This window comes from Esox lucius, chromosome 24, assembly GCF_011004845.1.
Source record: "Esox lucius isolate fEsoLuc1 chromosome 24, fEsoLuc1.pri, whole genome shotgun sequence".
NCBI lineage: Eukaryota > Metazoa > Chordata > Actinopteri > Esociformes > Esocidae > Esox > Esox lucius.
The window spans coordinates 14996995-15014917 of record NC_047592.1 but is presented as its reverse complement, the minus strand read 5'-3'; the positions used below and the strand labels follow the sequence as shown (position 1 = coordinate 15014917).

Here is a 17923-nt window from a genome sequence, read left to right as displayed (position 1 = left end):
TGAGGGGAAACTATGACCTCTGTGGAAATAACTTCAGATGTCTGAAGATTATACATAAACACTTTCCTGCATTTGAAAATATGTTTGACAGGTGCTTTAAAATGCCTAACATCAAGAATATAATAAACTGTCTATATGAAGCATTTCAATCAGTCAACCCATCCACAAACAATTTCCAAGCTAAATCAAAGGAAGAAAAGGGCTTCAAAATGTCAGATTGGGAGGACAGCTGGGACTAGATTTATCCCTGCTAAATCAACTCCAGACACTTTCACATACAATATAAGATGTTACAAAGACTACACTACTCCAAGACTAAGCTCCATAGTGTATTCCCTGACACTGCTCTGTGTGACAGCTGTCATGGTTCTGAGGGCCCAACGCCACAGTACACAGCTTTGCCCTTACCTGCACAGCCTCTGGTCTTTTTCATAATGGCCAGCACTAACTTTTTAATGTCTTCCTCTCGTCCCCTTGTTTGTTTCCTTGTAATGTATGTAAAAAAAGAAGGAAAAGAAAGCACAAATTCTTCAGAAACGTGTCATTTCTCATTTGTTTTGGGGCTTCTGTGAGCGATTGGGTGTCCTGTCGTCTTCTTGACCCTGCAGACCATCACAGCCTGGCTGGTGAGTAAGGCCAGGGATCAAGTGATTACACCTGTGGTTGCTTAATTGTGATTGTTTCTTTGCCCTTAAAAACAGGCCAGGCCGGGGCTGTCGGGAGACAGACAGAGTATGCATGTTCTAGGACCGCCGAATGAAAAGTAAAGAATCGAGATTCCCAAAATAGACAAGCGTCCCTTTGCTAGCACTTAAATATTAGCCGATATCTGAGACAACAGTCAAGGACTGTATAATACCTTAGGTTAGCTCCAGTTACTTAAGATTGTCTTACTACGGGGTACAGGAATTTCCATACATAACGGCCATCATGTTGGTCCATTGTGGCTGTTGTTTTGCCCCAAAACGGTTGCCCTATTCATGTAAAAGAAAATATCCTTGAATATAATGTTGTTGATCCATAAGTGTCTATAATCACGCATGCGTGGTTGAAAATGTCATTGTGTCCATTGATTCTGTTATTTTTGTGCTAGCGGGTGGTTTTTACTGTGTTCAGCAGAATCTTGTGAACCAGACGATGGTCTGACCTGTCTCTAATTTTCTGGCCTGATGGGAACACTAATATAAGCTATGTAGCTAAGAATCCAGTTTTGATGACAATATCATCATTTATTTCATAATCATACCAAATATGTTATTTAACTAATGAACCATGAAAGAACAGCCACAAAGCAGAACAGACCAAGCTTAATGAAATGTAGCCAGAACTAACTGCCTGGGTAAACTACCTTCTGGTATTCCTTCTTTTGCTCTCTCTGGTAAACAAGAACTATTAACTATTCCTCTTATTTGAACTTCAAAGTGAAATATGCTAGTAAAATGTGTTGTATGTGTAGCTAACGGTATGTGGCTACCTAGTATAAACTTACTCAAATAATCCTCAACCTTTGACTAATTCTTTCAGTTGTCAGTTTATGGTTAAAATTCAAATGTGAAATGTCACGGTCAGGAGATGTGGGAGCACCTGTATTAAGGTTATCTTTGACGCACACCTAACATTGACTGTATCCATGTACTACTACTTCGATAAATATAACAAAATGCAAAGGATTGGTTTGGGATTTGGTTTTCAGCACAACTGAAAATAGATGTGTTTGTATAGCTGTCTTTTCAACAATCTGGATAAGGCATCTTTTCAGTGACCTGGGAAAGACCTGGTAAAATAACGGTAAAAAAAACCCCACCTGTCAACAACAGCTGTTTGTGACATTGAGGTTAATGGTTTGCTTTGTAAACTCTGCTCCTGGTGCTATGCTTGCACTAACAAAATGGGTGCCCTCCCACACAGGCAAGCACACATATGGCTTCCATACTGATGATACATGGCTGAGTCTCTCTCACTTCACCTGATCAACTTCTATAGAATAACAACATGTCCTCTTTCTTATAATCCTCTTCCTCTATCTAGCTTTCCTTGGGTCCTGCTCCATCACCTCTTGCTGCAACCAAACCTGTTCATCCAACATGTACACAAATTAAATGCTGTCTCTACTGTAAGTCACACTAGATGACAGCATCTGCAGAAATGAATTAAATGTTAATGTTAACTTCTTTTCTCTCGACTGCTCTCGCGCCTCCATCCCTCACCCTTTCCTCGGTCCCTTCTGTTATCCCGTGTTTATATTAAGCTTTAGCTCTCTCTACTGTGCTTTCCTTGGATTCACGCTTCACTTCTTGTCCTCAAGTCTTTTGGTCTTTGTCTGTGGTCTCTCTAATGTACATCTGACATTCTCCCTTTACCTCTGTTACCGTTCCCTTTTAATAAGACTCTCTTCAATCTCACTGTCCCTCTCCCAACCCATCTCCCCTCAACCCCTCTGTACGTAAAGCAATCCTTTCTTTAATACATCATTCATTGATTTGTTCTTTAATGCACTCCCTTTAATATAGCTATCAAGTGCTATTTTCTCACTGCTGTTACATGTATTTTTCCTTTTAATGACTAGCCGCTATTCCCACTGCCTATCCATCCTACTTTCTTAACCTGCCATGCAACAGCCTCTCTCTTTCTCTCTCTCTCTCTCTCTCTCTCTCTCTGTGTCTCTTGCTATCTTTTTCTTTCTCTCTCACACACACACACACACACACACACACGCACACACACGCACAACTTGCCATGCAACAACCTCTCCTTCTCACACTCTCTTTTTCAGAACCGGTCATGAGCGACTGCTCCCTTCTTTCTGCCAGGGTACCCGGGTACAAGAACAACAAAACATGGCCGATTGTGCTATAAGAACAGCGGCTGTGGGCCAGTCATTTTCTTAGCGGTGCTTCCCAACTCTCTTTGAGAACTTGCCATGCAGAAACCTTTCTCTCTATGATAACTTGCCATGTATGTAGAATCCTCTCTTTCAAAACTCGCCATGCGAAAATCTCTCTCTCCTTCACAACCTTGTCATGAAACAACCGTTGTCTCTCTTCCTCCGGTCTGCACCCACCCCCCCCACCCCCACCCAAACCCCCCCCCCCCCCCAACCTCTCCCTCTCTCTCTTCTCCGAGGTGAGCGGGTGGCACTGCCAAGCTCAGGTCACTGTGACAGCGTAATCCCTTCACGTCCATCTCTCCATCTCTCTCTCTGGCTCCATCTCTCGCGTCATTCTCTCTAAAAGCGGCAACAGCCCTTATCGTCCTGAAAATAGCTCAGTAATCTCCCCATCTTACACACTGTCCTGTCCGGACTGTCTAATATCCCCAGAATACCGCCACCATGCCTCAAAAAGAACCTTGTGCCGCTTATCAGTGAAGCCCAGCAATCCTGAGAAACAGGGATGTTTCAAATGTAGGGTGATGTCTCCCAAATGGTGCCCTAATTCCTGCTAGCACTTGCTTCCAACCAGGACCCATAGATAGGGAACTGGGTGCCATTTGCAATGCAAGCTGAATGTCTACCAAAGCCGACCCTTTGGATATTTGTCTCCTACCTTTCTAAAATACACTGAAACGGCCCAGTCATCTCATGAGTGTCTATCCAGGTAAAGAAGGGAGACAAATTAAAAGGAAAAACCTGAATGCTTGAACCCCCATAGTAAGGGGCTCTGGAGGCTTTTCTGTGGTTGAGGGAATTTTCCAGGCAAGGTTTGGGTTCCACTGACTGGGATCGCAGTCAGCAGATCTCAATCTAATTGAACACCAGACGGGAGAGTTTTGGCCGACGTGTTAGACAGCGCTCTCCACCACCACCACCAGAACACCAAATGAGGGAATATATTCTGAAAGAATTGTGTTCCATCCCTCCAGCAGAGTCCCAGACACATGTAGAATCTATGCCAAGGCGCATTGATGCTGTTCTGGCAGCTTTTGGTCTCCCAACACCTTACGGAGACAACGAATGTCGGCTTTTCCTTTAAATTGTCACCTTTCGGCATGTGTATGCAAGTAAACGGGCGGTGGTATGTGAAGAGATGAAACGTTTCCCTTTCCTATTCCTATAAATCCAAGTGGCGATGTCACCATGGAAGGGTTTGGAACACTTACAAAGGCATTTACAAACACACACACACACACACACACACACACACACACACAGACACACAGCATAGCAAACCACAAGCGGTGTGCTACGCCAGAGCTCATATCTGGGCAATGTGACTGTATGAATCCTCTCTGGAGGCAGTGTGATTCGTGGCTATGCCATTTCTCTGCACCCTCAAAGAAATGCCTCTCTGCACATGTTGTCAACATTTATGTAACCGGACACACACAAACACTATAACACACACACACACACACACACACACAGGAATACAGCCACAGACCACGGGCAAGGAGGATAGAGACTGGTAAAACAAAAAGGAATGTGTGCGTCTGTGTGTCTGTATGTGTGTGTGTGTGAGACATGATTAACAGAAGACGTGTAGGACCAGACAGGTGATAAAGCCTCCGTGTGTACGGGCGAATACATTGTGTCGTTGTATTCATATTTCACACGTCACTACGCATTAGCTGTGAGCTCTGAGCCGTGTGTTTTGATAGACATCGGCGCTCAGACAACCTTTCAGAAAAAAAAAAAATCATACTGCGCTTTCCCGATGATAATAGCATCGCAGCACTCCGTAAGCCTATGAACTTGTCGCCGTGTTTAATAGAGAGATCAGTATGGCTGCCATTGAAGTGACATCTGTGCCACAAAGCGACAAATGAGGGTGTCAGTGAACTGGATCTCTATCATAAGCTGTGTGTATTGGGGGGGGGGGGTTGGATCTTTCCATTAAGACAAAGATAACGCCTCGTTCAGAATAAAATGTCCCTGCCCTAGTGGCTTCATTATGTGTGTACATGGAAGATGTGCTATGTGTGTGGTCCATATGTATTCAGTATCAATGTTTACCCAGGACTGTATCTGTGTGTGTTTTGACTATGTATTCGACACCAACCCCCGCCCTCCGACCAACCTCACCCCCTCAGCCCTGCCCCTCTCTCTCCTTCATCTCCATCCCATTTTCCATTCTCCGTTTGAATCCCTTTCTCAGAGGGTCTTGGTAATTTTTCTCAATTAGAGCGCCGGGCTGTTTATTCTTGGAGGGGTTGTGCTGACTGTGCTTCATTATGGGCCAAACAGCCTCTTAAACACACAGGCCTCTCAATCACTGACTGTCAAACTGCCCATGAAGGATGAGTAAGGTATGTCGGGGTGTGTGTGTGTGTGTGTGTCTAAGTGTGTAGGTGTGTGTCTCTGCGTGCATCAGTTAGGGCCGTGCAGTTTATCAAAATCATGTCGCAATAGCAATATCGACATGTGCAATATTTATACGCCACAGCATGCAAATCATTTCAAATACATCCCAGCCACGTATAATTTCTGTTTCATGAAATGAATTCCTAAATAGCTCCAATCTGACCCTCTGAAAGAGGATTCCAATTCCCTGTTCACAGCACTGTCTGAAATAGGCTAATCTGACTGGAGTAGTACGTAACGCTAAAGAATCACTACGCCTCTGTGACGGTGAGGTGACGGACAGCTCCGTCTTCTCCCGCTTCTGCCGTTTTCCCATTGTTCATGAACTCACACCGGACTCCTTCAATTGTCTTGTCTCCAAGTGTCACTCACACCAGGTCCCAATTAAGTCATCAGTGTGTTTAAACGTTCCTCCTCTGCTCCCCTCACTTGTCGGTTATTGTTTCCCTGTCTCCGTTGGTACATGTCAGTGGTGAGTGTTCTCGTTTCGGCTTTTGGTTTTCTTTCAGTGTGTTTTATGTGCTCGTGTTTATTTTCAATAAAGAATATTACATGGACTGCCACTCAGCCTATGCCTGGTTCCTCCTCTCCACCATCATTACAGCCTCTAATCCATCCCAAAACAAACATGGCTGGAAATTCAAATCCGTAACAAGCAATCACCTCTAACTTCCAAGAAGAAAATTAAAAAAATAATATTAAAAGAACATTCAGTCACTCAACAACATTGTTGTTAAGGTAGACTTGCTAGCTAGCTATGGAAATATAAGTCATATTAGACATTTTCTAATAAATTAGCTCAGCTAGTCTATGCAAAGTTATCGTGAGATGACAAACCTTAGTCAACGTTTATGCTAGTAGGCAATAGAGTGACAGGTAAAACCACTGAGTTGCAACTAATTGTCCCTGCAACAATAGCTTGTTAGTCAGGTAAGATACACCTTACCCTCTCGGTTGTTAATAATTACTATATTTGCATTCTGGTGATTCATGACTGACATAATGGGGACTGCTTGTTGAACCACACGTAGTGACAAGACAACAATCCAAAGAATGTTGGAGGGTTTGGCAATGTCGGAAGAACCACACATTCTTGCAGCCAAACTATTCTGTCTTTCTGTGCGATCAAATAATGCCTTTCAGGGGGAATTCTGGAACGAATAACATGGCAACATTTTATTTAAGCGTATGAACACTCCAGTGTCTGTCTCAGAGTCTGTGTTTGAAATTACTTCTGCTCTGACAGAGATTTGATGGGAGAGATCAAATGTGAAAAGGCCCTGTGTTAAAATCTACATAAGGATACTGTGTGTGAAGCTACATGAAACCCTGTGCGAGAAGCTACATAAGGCCCTCTGTGTGAATCTACATTAGGCCATGTGTATGAAGCTACTTAAGGCCTTGTGTGTGAAGCTACATCCGGCACTGTGTGTGAAGCTACATAAGGCCCTGTGTGTGAAACTACATAAGGCCCTTTGTGTTAAACTACATAAGGCCCTGTGTGAGAAGCTCCATTAGGCCCTGTGTGAGAAGCTACATGACCAAGTCCCACTCAAGTCTCAAGTAAAGTCCCAAGTACTGAAGGGCAATTCTCAAGTCCCATGATCCACAGCACAGATAGTCAAATTAGGTCCAAAATGTAGAGTCCTCGCATCGATGGTTAACTGTTTCAGGACAATTTTAATTAAAATTTGTATTTTACCTGTATCTCTTACACTACTAGTACACAAACTCTTCAAACAATTTTGTAAGGCAACACAAAGCATAAGGAGGAAAGGAAATTATGGCTAATTTCATTGTAAAATTCAAAAATGTCAAAAGAAATAAAAGTTCCAATTATAGTAAAAATTCTGACAGCATTCATGAATCCTGTATGTGAATATTAACAAACCATCAACCATCAATCACAATACTGATAACAGACAGGATGACCTCAAAGCTCCTAACACCTAAAGAACAACAACTAACAAAACAACCAGCAACCAAACATCACACAAAGAATTGTACAGCCAACCTTTCTGTAGTGACACTACTGTCCTCCTATTGGTACAAATAAGCCTTCATCCGCTTCCCTCTTTACACCGAAAATACTTGGGAACCATCTAATCTCATAATTAAATGAATTCATTAAGTAAATAACAAGGGAGCATCTATGTGTGTCAGATGCATTTATTCTAGTTTCAAAATAGATAAGTGTAACTCTATGTTATCCAGTGGGAACAACAGTGCAGTGGATCAGATTGTTTAGCAATATAAGATAACACGTCTCAGATTTTTTAAGTTGGGGAACACTGCATCAAGTGTAACATTTTGAAAAGTTCCTCAGCGAGAATGTAAAACGTATTGATTTCCATGGTCGACTCTTACAACCCACAGTATTTGCAAAATATAAAATTGGCCAAGAGTGTGTCACTCATTAGTGAGCGATGGAGGAGACGGTATGATTCCCCCACGGCTGAAAACACGGGAGTACTTGACGCATTGCCAAGACCCTTACCGCAACTTGGAACAGTAAAGGAAGAGTGTTTCGGTTCGGAGCCCAAAACAAAAGACTGTCCTGTCCTTTGCAAATGTCAGAGTGGCCACTGAGCTGAGCTGTTGGGGTGCGACACTCTTCTCTCTCCTCTGTCTTTTACGATATGTCGCAAATAGCTCCGGCGTCTCTGCCAGAGATTGTTCCTCCTCTGCCTCCTCCTCAGTCGTGGTTGGATCCACGGGCTCCCCAGACTCTGAAGTCTCCTGGAGAAATAGACCAGGAAAAAGAGAACCAGAAAAAAAGGGTTATCATAAGAAGTTCACTAAGCAAACAAAAGTATTCTACAGTCAGGGGAAAAAGTATTTGATCCCCTACTGATTTTATATGTTTGGCCACTGACAAAAGAAATGGTCAGTCTATAATTTTAATGGTAGGTTTATTTGAACAGTGAGAGACAGAATAACAACAAAAAAATCCAGAAAAACACAGACATTTATTTGCATTTTTGTGAGTGAAATAAGTATTTGACCCCTCTGCAAATCATTACTTAGTACTTGGTGGAAAAACCCTTGTTGGCAATGACAAAGGTCAGACATTTCTTGTAGTTGGCCACCAGGTTTGAACACATCTCAGGAGGGATTTTGTCCCACTCCTCTATGCAGATCTTCTCTAAGTCATTAAGGTTTCGAGGCTGACGTTTGGCAACTCGAACCTTCAGCTCCCTCCATAGATTTTCTATGGGATTAAGGTCTGGAGACTGGCTAGGCCACTCCAGGACCTTAATGTGCTTCTTCTTGAGCCACTCCTTTGTTGCCTTGGCCGTGTGCTTTGGGTCATTGTCATGCTGGAATACCCATCCACGACCCATTTTCAATGCCCTGGTTGAGGAAAGGAGGTTCTCACCCAAGATTTGACGGTACATGGCCCCGTCCATCGTCCCTTTGATGTGGTGTTCTCCTGTCCCCTTAGCAGAAAAACACCCCAAAGCATAATGTTTCCACCTCCATGTTTGACAATGGGGATGGTGTTCTTGGGGTCATAGGCAGCATTCCTCCTCATCCAAACACGTTGAGTTGATGCCAAAGAGCTTGATTTTGGTCTCATCTGACCCAAATTCTTGAGCAGGGGAACCTTGCAGGCGCTACAGGATTTCAGTCCTTCACCGCGTAGTGTGTTACCAATTGTTTTCTTGGTGACTATGGTCCCAGCTGCCTTGAGATCATTGACAAGATCCTCCCGTATAGTTCTGGGCTGATTCCTCTACATTCTCATGATCATTGCAACTCCACGCAGTGAGATCTTGCATGGAGCCCCAGACTGAGGGAGATTGACAGTTCTTTTGTGTTTCTTCCATTTGTGAATAATCGCCCCAACTGTTGTCACATTCTCACCAAGCTGCTTGGCAATGGTCTTGTAGCCCATTGCAGCCTTGTGTAGGTCTACAATCTTGTCCCTGACATCATTGGACAGCACTTTGGTCTTGACCATGGTGTAGAGTTTGGAATCTGATTGATTGATTGTTTCTGTGGACAGGAGTGTCTTTTTTACCGGTAACAAGCTGAGATTAGGAGCACTCCCTTTAAGAGTGTGCTTCTAATCTCAGCTTGTTACCTGTATAAAAGACAACTGGGAGCCAGAAATCTTTCTGAATGAGAGGGGATCAAATACTTATTTCACACATTAAAATGCAAATAAATGTATAACATTTTTGACATGTCTCTCACTGTTCAAATAAATCTACCATTAAAATTATAGACTGATCATTTCTTTGTCAGTGGGCAAAAGTAAAAAATCAGCAGGGGATCAAATAATATTTCCCCTCACTGTATAAATGACAAATTGGGCTAAACATTATTGGCAAACTTCTAATGTTTTTATGATAAATAGATACACACCTTTCACCGTTTTCAATTCCTTTATCCTTCAGATCATCCTCCAGCTGAACACAATGTTCTAGCCACATCAGGGTAAAGGAGGGATCTAGCACAGCTGCGTTAAGCGAGACATGGTCTGAGATGGGTGCAATCACTCCTGACAGGGTGGCCATCTTGATATCGACAGAGATCCTAAGAAATCTCCTCTTCAGCGATGCTTGTAAATTTCGGACTAGACCAGTAAAATACATCACTTGTGATTCCATCTCCAGATGATGGTTTAGGGAAAGAATGGAACCACTTCACTGATTGTTACAACTTTATCTCCTTGGGTAATATCTGTGGCTCCTGCAAACGGCTGAAGTGTGGTCCATCCACACTTTCAGTGGTTTCCATTCTCTCAGTGAAAATGTCAAATCCGTATGCCCACCTTCTTCCAGCACCCGACAAAACCTCCGGTAGTCATGACTGAGGCCTGCCCTCACCTGCTTCAGTTCCAGTGTCAATTCACTGCAGCAGGGGTTCCCTTTACTCCGAAGCCACCTTCAAATATCGTATTCGCTCGTGATCCTTTGCATGCCAACAGATCGGACTTCAGTTCTTTGGCCTCATTCTTCATTTTAAACCAGTGGGCGGTGACCCCAAGGAATCCTCTCATCGTTCTATCAGACCATATGTCTACTGAAACAGAGACGCGGTCAGCATGTGTCATCTGGGCTTTAAGTTTTGTATGCCTATCAGCAACGAGGATGTCAATCTTGGAGGCTATGGTCCTGCGACACACTGGGGTGTATTTACTGTCAACCACAGACAAAAAGTGCCAAAAGCTCTTGTGTTCAATGACAGACAGTGGCATGTTGCAAGCCACAATCAGATCTGACATTACTGAATCGGCTTTTGGTTGTGGATGGTATATGTTGTACTGTGGCACAGAAGGTGTCTCTAAGAATAGGGTCATGTGAGGCTACTGAGGGTGTCTGCTGATCATCTTAGCCTTCTGGTATTCATCACAGCTATAAATAAGATAAAAAGTAAAATTTTGAAATTGTGTCATGATGGACATGATAAACTCTTAATTTGTTGTTGAATTTATAAATGAGCACAACAGGAACCATGTTATTCAGTAGATTGTCTTTATGTATTCAGAAACTTTTTATATATTTATATAGCAATGGAAGGCCTAAATAAGATTGTTAAAAAAAAAAAGAAATGCTGTCCACTTGAAAAATCATTACGGTGAACCATTGTAAGCTAGTTAATTTGAAAATATTACAAAAATACTTGTGTAGCTAGCTAAAGACATTTGGAAATGCCATGGAAATCTCATTGGAAAATGAGAATGGAGAAATGTATGACCCTCCATGCAACACACTGTTAATTAAATAACTCAGCAGAAAATCCCTTGAATATAATTTAGTCTCCCCAATTTGTGAACATTAGCTACCTCTGCTAACTAGCGAAAGTATTTAATTCTGACATTACCTCACGTTAGCTAGCTACCTAGGCACAGAACACCAGTATTTGAATTCATTCTTACCTCTTTTTGTGGGATTTTAGATGCCTTACAAAGTTTGACGTCGTGGACCTCACATCACTAACTTTTTTCCCACGTTTTGCAAACAGCTGGCCTTTTCTTCCCCACCATGACATAGTCTTTGAACCCAAATCCAACGATTTTCAGGACCAATCCAGGTGCCATTATAGTACAAATATAGGTCTCAATCATGTCTGTCTTGACCACCTAAGTCAAATGCTCAAAGACATACCATTTGAGTGGCACTGAGAAAAGTCCAATTAGAATCGAGTGTTGTTTCATTGTCCACCCCACCCCCTAACCACTGGAGGGGAATTGAGAACTTGGAACTTGAGGTCTGCAAGCGCAGGATAGTGTAAGCAGGCTGAGGTAAGAAAGGATGAGAGAAACGTGTTATCTTTTCTGAGAGGCTGGGGAAATCTAAACAAGTCTCTCGAGTCATACTGGTCAAGTCCAAGTTGAGTATCTATGACTCGTGACTTAAGTCCAAGTCAAGTTGCAAATGATCTGTCTTTTTACCAAGTCAAGGCTCACGTCGCAAAATCTGTGACTCGAGTAGGACTCGATTCCAAGTCTTGTGATTCAAGTCCATATTTCTGGTGAGAAGCTACATATGGCTCTGTGTGAGAAGTTACATATGGCCCTGTGGGTGAAGTTACATGAGGCCCTGTGTTTGAAGCCACATAAGGCCCTGTGTGTGAAACTACATAAGGCCCTGTGTGTGAAACTACATAAGGCCCTGTGTGTGAAACTACATAAGGCCCTGTGTGTGAAACTACATAAGGCCCTGTGTGTGAAACTACATAAGGCCCTGTGTGTGAAACTACATAAGGCCCTGTGTGTGAAACTACATAAGGCCCTGTGTGTGAAACTACATAAGGCCCTGTGTGTGAAACTACATAAGACCCTGTGTGTGAAACTACATAAGGCCCTGTGTGTGAAACTACATAAGGCCCTGTGTGTGAAACTACATAAGGCCCTGTGTGTGAAACTACATAAGGCCCTGTATGTGAAACTACATAAGGCCCTGTGTGTTAAGTTACATAAGGCCCTGTGTATGAAGCTACACAAGACACTGTGTAAAAAATGACATGATCCAAAAACATCTACCCAATTAGTATACATGTAGAGCAAGAAGAGAAACCCCTAATGATCAACACCCCCCAGATTACCAACTACCAACTATTACGAAAAATAACCTACACCAGAGGAAATCTGAAATAGCTGGACAATCAAACTAGTAATAGCACTTTAAAAAAGTATGATATAGAATTATATTTGTATGTATTGTGTTGCCTCAATTCAGGTAGTTATTGTGATACGGATGATTGTCTAGCCAACAGTTAGACTCATTGAAATGTAACATTCAACTTGTTTTCTTTCCTCTCGTCCAGCTTTGACCCAACCATCTTACGCTTCATTGTTATGCTTGAAGGGAGACGTGACCAGGGCAGAGGGATGGCAAGCCAGTTAGACACAGTCAGAAGGAGCAGAAGTAGAAGCACCCTGAGTCCATTCCACTAGAACGTATTGCTTTGAGCTCCAGGCAGTGTTTGAAATAAACTCGGAGCAGTAGAAAGCAGCCGGGGTTCAAGCACTATTTGCAATAATTTCAAATGCTGTACATGTGCAATCCCTCAGTGTGTGTGTGTGTGTGTGTGTGTGTGTGTGTGTTTGTGAGTGTAAAAGACAGAGCGACAGAGTTACAGTAAGGCAGAGTAAGCAACGCACTACTGAAGAGAGTGCCACTTCAAGAAGGCATGACCGACACTCGTGGTTTCAAATAGTGCTTGAACCCAAGTCCAGAGCCGGGACCTACAGTCGTCAGCATTCCTTCCTACCTTTGCAGTGTACATATTTGTGTGTATTTTTGTGTGAATGTTCGTGTGCATGTGTGGGGGTAGTCAGATGAATGAGGAAATAACAGGGAAGCGCTCCCCAGGGTAACCAGGCCACTTCCAGGCAGTCAGAGTGAAACAGCCAGCCAGCCACAGAAACACAAACGGCTGAATGGCAAACGATGAAAGCCCGACTCTGCTGCATTCTCACAACGCAGAGCCTGAACAGTGACAAGGGGAAATGCCCACAAGTCCAGAAAAGGGATTTCACATTGTGCTGGTTACAAAAAAAAGCCACAATGACGAAAAGAGAGAGCGGGTGAGCTTTCTTTTTGTCAAATGGCTACAGTGCAATGTGATTATTGCCCATAGCTGAGAATGCTTGTTTGTTTGCTTTTCTACTGTGGTGTCTGGGTACCTCTGAATTGCCTGTCAATCAAAGTTTGCGGTCATAGAAACTGTTCATTTTTTTTCATCATCAGCTTGACCTTTGAGCAGATTGACCATGACCAGTATTGTTGCCGCTAACCTGCCATGCAAATATCCAATAACAACAACATACAAACAACAGCCCCATCCATAGAGATCTTGCTTTCGGTAGCCCTAGCAACAGCAGACAGGAGCCACCAGCAAATTAAGTGAAATCAATCCTCTCAGCAAGACTAGCTCTCCTCTCCCTCTAGATACACATCTATGTTTTCCTGTTAGTTTCTGGCAATCCACAAGGGAAAATCAATTGGCTTTCTCAGAATACCTTAAAATGATATTGGACCACACTACAGCACCAGAGAAGCATCCCCAAAAAAAAGTTCTAGTTCTCCAAATCCAGAATCTTATATAACTGTTTACATGAATATTCTTCTCATCTGGAGAATGGAATTGATTCTACGTGTTGTCTTGGCCTAAGATCAGTGAGTGTTCATGTACAGGAGGGGGGGAGAAGTGGTTCGGTGGCGAGGAGGAGAGGGGTGTTAATGATTAGGGAGAAAGGGATGAGAAGAGGGAGGCGTTTAAGGGGGCAGGACTGGGGGGCGGGGGGTCTGACTCCGGAGCACTGCTCCAGAACCATTTAGGACATCCTACTAATTGGGTAAATCTCTGACAAACAGCGTCCCTCCGTCGGCAGAGAGAAAGAATGAAAATACAGAAACGTGGGACTGCAGAGCCAGAGAGAGGTTGAGCTATGCAGGAAGTCTAATGAATAGGGGGGTTGTACATAGACACTCTGAACCCTCCTCTCCTCTCTCCAGGGAGATGTTTGGACTCTTCATTGGGGTCAGGACTTTCTTTATTAGCAAGGGAGGATTATAGGAGGAGTGCTTTATGAAGACCTATCTAAAGACCTAATATATTAGGAGACTGATCAATGCACTCATTAAGAGAATAGGAAAAAGGAGGGGGGCGGGAGAGGTAGAGCAGCGGAAAGGAAATAAAGAGCAGAGAGAAGAACAAGGGCCAGGACTGAAGGATGAGAGACGGCGTAGAAAAAAGAACAAGGGCCAGGGTGGAGGGATGAGGGGATGAGGCGTACAAAGAAGAACGAGGGCCAGGATTGAAGGATGAGAGACGGCATAGAAAAAACAACAAGGGCCAGGGTGGAGGGATGAGGGGATGAGGCGTACAAAGAAGAACGAGGGCCAGGATTGAAGGATGAGGGGAGGAGGTGTGGTAGAGAGATGGAAAGTTGAGTTGGAGGATGAGAGGGAATGGATGGAGTATTAGTGTAAGTCCTCGTTTTACCACCACTCTCTTACTCCTTGTGTTTCACCACCACTCTCTCCTTGTGTGTGTGTGTGTGTGTGTGTGGGGAGGGGGGGGGCTGGTTGTTAATATAATTTATTCCATCCTTCCCTTGCCTTATTTTATAACACTTTCTTATTTTGGAGCAATATTGGAAGAATCTGAGCTGTGTTTAGTTATTTACCTTTTTATGAATGTTCAAGTAGAAATATAATATAATACAATAATGTGTGCTCGGTTCTTGGAATTTCTGTCAGTAACATTCAAGATTGTTGCGCTAATATTCACAAAATTCAATGTGACTCGATTATAAACTACCTAGTAAAGTGATTCTCATTTTGGAGAAATATTTACCAAATGCACCTGAGAATGTCAACACATTTAAACTAGCGAGGGCAATAATGACACAAATTTGTAATAACATTACTGTGTGTGTTTTTTTTTGCTAGCCAGACCTTTATTGAGACATTCACATTAGTATTGAACCATTACAATAGTTTTGTACTTGGTTAGGTTACATAATTCTTTAGGACACGTGACATATAGTACAGTAAGTAGCCTAATTTAGCTAATGTCCTTCTTTAGCTTATACCGGCTGCATGTCAAGGTTTTCTTCGTTTGGTTCTGAACTAACAGATCTAAAACATTCTTTCATGCATATTTGGTCCGGTGGGAAAGTTAGAAGGAGAGGGAAAGCAGACAGGTAGGTAGATGGAGACGGGCAGGAAGGACACAGACAGTCGGGTTAGTTGGAGCTCGAACCTCTTTCGCCAGAAGGTATGGGTGGTATGGACCTTAGACCTCTACGGCAGACTCCGGGACAACTAGTACCTTTCTCAAATGTCCGGTAAATTAAAATGCTGCCAATGAAATGCCCAGTGTCCCAACAGGCAGTCTGATAGAGATGTGAAACCCTGGTAGAGATGGGAAACCCTGGTAGAGATGGGAAACCCTGGTAGAGATGTGAAACCCTGGTAGAGATGTGAAACCCTGGTAGAGATGTGAAACCCTGGTAGAGATGAGAAACCCTGGTAGAGGTGCGAAACCCTGGTAGAGGTGCGAAACCCTGGTAGAGATGCGAAACCCTGGTAGAGATGCGAAACCCTGGTAGAGGTGCGAAACCCTGGTAGAGATGCGAAACCCTGGTAGAGATGCGAAACCCTGGTAGAGATGCGAAACCCTGGTAGAGATGCGAAACCCTGGTAGAGATGCGAAACCCTGGTAGAGATGCGAAACCCTGGTAGAGGTGCGAAACCCTGGTAGAGATGCGAAACCCTGGTAGAGATGCGAAACCCTGGTAGAGATGCGAAACCCTGGTAGAGGTGTGAAACCCTGGTAGAGATGAGAAACCCTGGTAGAGATGGGAAACCCTGGTAGAGATGGGAAACCCTGGTAGAGATGTGAAACCCTGGTAGAGATGCGAAACCCTGGTAGAGGTGCGAAACCCTGGTAGAGGTGCGAAACCCTGGTAGAGATGCGAAACCCTGGTAGAGATGTGAAACCCTGGTAGAGATGTGAAACCCTGGTAGAGATGTGAAACCCTGGTAGAGATGTGAAACCCTGGTAGAGATGCGAAACCCTGGTAGAGGTGCGAAACCCTGGTAGAGATGTGAAACCCTGGTAGAGATGTGAAACCCTGGTAGAGATGTGAAACCCTGGTAGAGGTGAATGTTGTGCGTTGTGACAGTGTTGGGAACGGCCAGACAAGGGTGATGGAATCAAAGCACAATCCCCTTTCCGTGATGTCATGTGTTAGAAAACCACAAAAACCTCTGACGGTTTTCAATAAAACTACAGTAACGGCCAATCAAATACTTTCAACATAAAAGCATGGAAATGCCTATCCATTATCATGGACTTGTTTGATGTCTCATGATTATGGAGTTTCGCTAAGTTATTTTCCACAGTGCTTTGAACGCGAGAATCTACACTATGCCACGGAGATCGAGCGCAAGATCAGAGATCAAAGACCATTTGTAAATCCATTTACATGCATTAGCCACACACAGTTTTCAGATTGTGAAGAGCACAATTTCTGTTTAACAGATCAAGTTCATCTTCTGAATAATGTTTGTTGTCTTTTTTATGGACAGAGGCAAAGACGGAGGACAGTAGGTGTTTAAATGGGAATAAAATCTTGCAGACTGGCAGCTTCGGTTTCCACTCCACCCATGGCCCCCACCCTTATTTCCAACTCCTTGGAGTTTAAAAAGGAAATGGAAATAAATCGTTTCATCTAGACGCCTAAAGCCAATTTCCCAGGCAGCCAGGCAGGTATATTTGCTAGTTCTCTACAGCATTTTAACCCTTTCCTTGGAAGTGGCTGCTGAGTCTGCGGATCTTTATTGAACAGTATGCTAAAACAGAAAAACAACTAAGACTGGGGAGGGATTGAATCGGTCTAATATCTAGTGCTAGTTTCCAGTGTCAGTTGCACAGCGTTTTGCTAACAGCGTTCCCAAATAAATACAACTGAGTGATAGCGTGCTGAAGCATCAGAAATGAGACAGACGGAGGAAGTCGCTAACCGCTAGTTGCTAGCAGTTAGACCAAGGAAAGCAATCTCACTGCCCATTAGTGACTACCGTTAGTGTTTGATCTGGGGCTAGCTTACTAAATGCTGTTCATTAGCGAGCCACTCTCTTCAGTAGTGCGTTCCACCCTTACTGTACCACACACACACACACACACCCACACACACACACACACCCACACACACAGATTCAGCCTTGAGAGACAGTGTAAAGAGCTCCCGATCGATGAATCATCACTGCAGCTTGTATTGTTCACACGCATGAAAGCTCAACACCAAGAAGAACCTCCCTAGCCTGGAATCCACAACAATATGCTTTGTTACTGACGTTAAACGGTATGGGTTTCGGGCTAGAACCCATACAAAAAGGATAAATGGGAAGCGGCGGTTCGGAAGTCTGTTAACCGAAACACACAGGCACACACACACACACACACTCTTCACGGTTGTGTGTGTGCATCCCTCATCCCAAGAGGCTGCTTTTCTCGACTGATTTTGACAATAACAGAGATGATGATCATCACGATGGCGTAAGGCGCGGATGAGAAAGTGTCACACTCCCGATCCGACGCTCGTTCATCACTGTCGCGCTTCCACACCATCTCCCTAACCAGCGTCTTCAGGCTCTT

General features: G+C 43.6%; 1 protein-coding gene across 5 annotated transcripts in view; it reads right to left on the bottom strand.

The window, feature by feature from the left end:
• The window catches only part of nlgn2a (neuroligin 2a), a 169912-nt gene that overhangs the window by 140093 nt on the left and 11896 nt on the right, over nucleotides 1-17923 (bottom strand). The window contains exon 1 of one of the 5 annotated variants that reach the window (XM_034290622.1): nucleotides 7797-7818. The exons of the other annotated variants lie outside the window; for them this stretch is intronic. The gene's annotated coding sequence lies outside the window, so the exon portion shown is untranslated. Of the gene's footprint in view, nucleotides 1-7796; nucleotides 7819-17923 lie in introns of those variants that run through there. 5 annotated transcript variants of the gene reach the window in all.